This window comes from Phocoena phocoena, chromosome 9 (assembly GCF_963924675.1).
Source record: "Phocoena phocoena chromosome 9, mPhoPho1.1, whole genome shotgun sequence".
In the NCBI taxonomy this organism is placed as follows: Eukaryota; Metazoa; Chordata; class Mammalia; order Artiodactyla; family Phocoenidae; genus Phocoena; species Phocoena phocoena.
The window spans coordinates 81,756,297-81,761,487 of NC_089227.1; positions in this window are offsets into that span (position 1 = coordinate 81,756,297).

The following is a 5,191-nucleotide window of genomic DNA, read 5'->3' on the forward strand; positions in this document are numbered from 1 at the left end:
AATGTTTGCAGCCAAATCCACCATTTATAGGTAAAGAAAGATTTTTATAAATTGACATAGAATGTATTTTGATTGAACAGAGACATTTTTCCCATCACTTTTCTCTTTTCCTTCTAACACGTGACAGATGGACTGACTATATTACATGGCAATTAGGAATTATTCTAGCGAAATAGTCAAAATAGATTTATCTTAATTGTAACAAGAGTTTTTTTTAATGTTGAAATGTTTTCTACTCTAAGTAAAGAGTATGCTTTGGAATCTACAGAGAAAATCTTTTTATAATACAGAGAGTCGCTGTACATAACTCCTTGTCATGCTTAATGGTCCTCAGTTCCATGGGCTGTTACTCTCTTTGGTTGATTGGCAGTTATACTGTAATGAAAAGAGATTCATATTTTAGCTACTCACTCTTTATTGCAGCAACTGAGATTGGAGTATTTTATTTTCCTCGCTTTGATTCTTTAAGATGTGTTTTCCTCAACATAGATCTATTTTTTTCATTTTTAAATGTTTTTCATTTAAATTTCCCTTAGGTACTTCCTGTGAATTTTATGGGCCTCATTTCTTATTATTGCTATAGTTGTCATTTCTGAAATCAATGAAGCATAGCCTTTTATAGGGCTGACATGTACCAATCTAGTGAGCTAGAAGAAAATCTGGCAGATTATTTCTCTACAATTTTCTACCAAAATAATGACTCTGTATATAATGTTGTTAAACTAATTTTTTGAAATCCTAAGTACGGTCTTTCTTCTTCAGGTACATTTTTGTCACTTCCCATATACCGTGCTATTATCTTCGCACTGTGGTTTAGTAGAAGAAGCACAGAGTTAGAATCAAAAGCCCTGGATTAAGTTGTTTCCGCCACTTACTAATTCTATCAATCACTTAACTTCTTTGTATTCCACATTTTTCAGCTATAAAATGGAAGTGATATTAACTACATCACAAGGATTTAAAAATAAATAATAGTAAGACCATAAAATTTTAGAGTAATTATGGTTATTGTTTTCTGTCCTGACTGAAGTGCCCCAGGTAGCGTGAAGTAACTAAAGAAGGGAATGGAAAGAGTATAATTCAAAAGAAATAAAATTTGCCTTCAGAATTAAGCATAGAACTTTTCTTGATCACATCCTCTCTGCCACATACACACCCTTCACTTACATACTCCGTGGTTTTTATCAGCTCACAGTGTTTTTCAGGTGGTTTGGTTGGGAAGGTTCTTAACCAGGCCTGGGAGGAGTTTCTATACTGAGTTTCTAGAGTGTGGTTGGAGGCTGGTGGTTAAAAAAAAAAAATCCTAGAAGGAAACAAAATCTAAACACTCCCTTAGCACTTCAACTATCTGTTCAACCTGTAAATTCTCCCTCCAAAAATCACTGGTACATCCTTTCCTCAAGCCACTTTGTGGATAAGATAGGGTTTCTGAAACGGGGTAAAAAGAGATGGATGGCTATGCAGGTGTACATTTAGGTATATATAGGGTCACTTAGTTTCCTGGGAATAAATGAAGTATTGAAAAGTAAGGAACAGATGGATCTTGTGAAATGGATGAAAGACACAGTCCCAGAGAAACCCCTGGACTTGAGAAGTCAGACAGGACCATGTGTGCAGGAAGGTCTGACTCTTAGGGTAACCAGAGAAGGAGGACAAAAGTAACAGCTCTAGGCCGCTAACATGGGAATCTGAAATGGGTCTGACAATGACAGGGTGGCCCTGGTAAGAATAGATACAGGACAGATTTCTATGTAGTGGTTAGTCTCTCCTATTTCACTGTGTTCTTTCCTCTGCTAATTAAAACCTTTGTCCACCAGAGGATACTTCAGTTACCTTCTATTCTCTGTGTTAAAAATCTGTTTGATGTTTTCCCAGAATTAAGAAATTGTTTTGTACTAACTGCAATTAATAACAATGGAAAAGAGCATTCCAGCAAAAGTACAGATGGATTCTGTTTTCCTAAGAGAAGAGTAAGAAAACTCTATGACATTAAAGACTCAACTCAGTCACTGCAAACATGGTCCCTCAATTTACCCACCTATGTGCAGAAGATAATAATACTCATTTTATAAGGACGTTATGATGGTGAATGGGACTAATGCTTACACAGCACTGAAAATACTGAAGTCTAATTAATTTTTAAGCATTTTTCCATGATATTTGTGTATGTGTGTGTGTTTTATGAAAAACACCTTGTAAAGAAAAATGAGAATGTCCAGTTGGTTGGACCAAAAGACAGTGATTAAACTACTTCTATTTTTTAAGTTATAGGGAAGCATTACTATCATATATTCTAAGAACTGCAAAGGGTTTTATGTTATTCAGAGACTAATGGAGCTACTCTATTTATTCTTTTATTAGGCCCCACCAACAGCAATAGAGAAAAATTAATTCCTTGACTCAGGAAAAATTTATTGAGTACCCATTAGGCATTATACTGGGCTCTGGAGATTTGATTTTATTAATAAGACATGATTCCTATCCTTGATAGAGAGAAGTCTATAAATTCTCATCTCAAAACAATGAAAAAAATGTACTCATGCATTTCAAAGTTTATTCCGTGGCCTATGCAACAGAGATATAGTTTGCTCATAGAGAAGAATAATTCTGTCCCTCTACCACTATTAGTTTAAAAAACATCATACTTCTAGATCTAAACATTCCTGAAGATAAAAAATTTCAAACTAATGTGATTTTCTAAAAAAAAAAAAAAAAAAGAATGTATGTGAAGTACACCAAGAAAGATGATTTAATAGATTATAAATATTAATGTTGAATTAAATTTCAACTTAATGCTATTGAAATAAAACCAAAGAATCCTCAGAGAACAAATTTTGCCACTGATACTGTCATTCATGAAAACGAGCCATTAAAAAGCTGTAGTTTGATAGGCATTGCATTGAATCTGTAGATTGATTTGAGTAGTATAGTCATTTTCACAATGTTGATTCTTCCAAACCAAGAACATGGTATATCTCTCCATCTGTTTGTATCATCTTTAATTTCTTTCATCAGTGTCTTACAGTTTTCTGCATACAGGTCTTTTGTCTCCTTAGGTAGGTTTATTCCTAGGTATTTTATTCTTTTTGTTGCAATGGTAAATGGGAGTGTTTCCTTAATTTCTCTTTCAGATTTTTCATCATTAGTGTGTAGGAATGCAAGAGATTTCTGGGCATTAATTTTGTATCCTGCTACTTTACCAAATTCATTGATTAGCTCTAGTAGTTTTCTGGTGGCATCTTTAGGATTCTTTATGTTTAGTATCATGTCATCTACAGTGACAGTTTCACTTCTTCTTTTCCGATTTGGATTCCTTTTATCTATTTCTTCTCTGGTTGCTGTGGCTAAAACTTCCAAAACTATGTTGAATAATAGTGGTGAGAGTGGACAACCTTGTCTTGTTCCTGATCTTAGTGGAAATGTTTTCAGTTTTTCACCATTGAGAATGATGTTGGCTGTGGGTTTGTCATATATGGCCTTTATTATGTTGAGGTAAGTTCCCTCTATGCCTATTTTCTGGAGAGTTTTTACATAAATGGGTGTTGAATTTTGTCAAAAGCTTTTTCTGCATCTATTGAGATGATCATGTGGTTTTTATTCTTCAATTTGTTAACATGGTGTATCACACTGACTGATTTTGCGTATACTGAAGAATCCTTGCATTCCTGGGATAATCCCCACTTGATCCCCATGGTGCATGATCCTTTTAATGTGCTGTTGGATTCTGTTTGCTAGTATTTTGTTGAGGATTTTTGCATCTATGTTCATCAGAGATATTGTTCTGTAGTTTGGCATTTTTCACAGAACTGGAACAAAAAATTTCACAATTGGTATGGAAACACAAAAGACCCTGAATAGCCAAAGCAACCTTAAGAAAGAAAAACAGAGCTGCAGGAATCAGGCTCCCTGACTTCAGACTATACTACAAAGCTACAGTAATCAAGACAGTATGGGACTGCCACAAAAACAGAAATATAGATCAATGGAACAGGATAGAAAGCCCAGAGATACATCCATGCACACATGGTCACCTTATCTTTAATAAAGAAGGCAAGAATATACAATGGAGAAAAGACAGCCTCTTCAATAAGTGGTGCTGGGAAAACTGGACAGCTACATGTAAAAGAATGAAATTAGAACACTTCCTAACACCATACACAAAAATAAACTCAAAATGGATTAAAGACCTAAATGTGAGGCCAGACACTATAAAACTCTTAGAGGCAAACATAGGCAAAACACTCTGTGACATAAATCACAGCAAGATCCTTTTTGACCCACCTCCTAGAGAAATGGAAATAAAAACAAAAATAGAGAAATGGGACCTAATGAAACTTAAAACCGTTTGCACAGCAAAGGAAACCATAAACAAGATGAAAAGACAACCCTCAAAATGGGAGAAAATATTTGTAAATGAAGCAAATGACAAAGGATTAATCTCCAAAATATACAGACAGCTCATGCAGCTCAATATCAAAAAAACAAACAACCCAATCCAAAAATGGGCAGAAGACCTAAATAGACATTTCTCCAAAGAAGATATACAGATTGCCAACAAACACATGAAAGGATGCTCAACATCATTAATCGTTAGAGAAATGCAAATCAAAACTACAATGAGATATCACCTCACACCAATCAGAATGGCCATCATGAAAAAATCTACAACAATAAATGCTGGAGAGGGTGTGGCGAAAAGGGAACCCACTTGCACTGTTGGTGGGACTGTAAATTGATACAGCCACTATGGAGGCTCCTTAAAAAACTAAAAATAGAACTACCTTATGACCCAGCAATGCCACTACTGGGCATATACCCTGAGAAGACCATAATTCAAAAAGAGTCATGTACCACAATATTCATTGCAGCTCTATTTACAATAGCCAGGACATGGAAGCAACCTAAGTGTCCATCAACAGATGAATGGATAAAGAAGATGTGGCACATATATACAATGGAATATTACTCAGCCATAAAAAGGAACGAAATTGAGTTATTTGTAGTGAGGTGGATGGACCTGGAGTCTATCATACAGAGTGAAGTAAGTCAGAAAGAGGAAAACAAATACCATATGCTAACACATATATATGGAATCTTAAAAAAAGGGGGAAAAAAAGGTTCTGAAGAGCCTAGAGGCAGGACAGGAATAAAGACACAGATGTAGAAAATGGACTTGAGGACACGGGAAGGG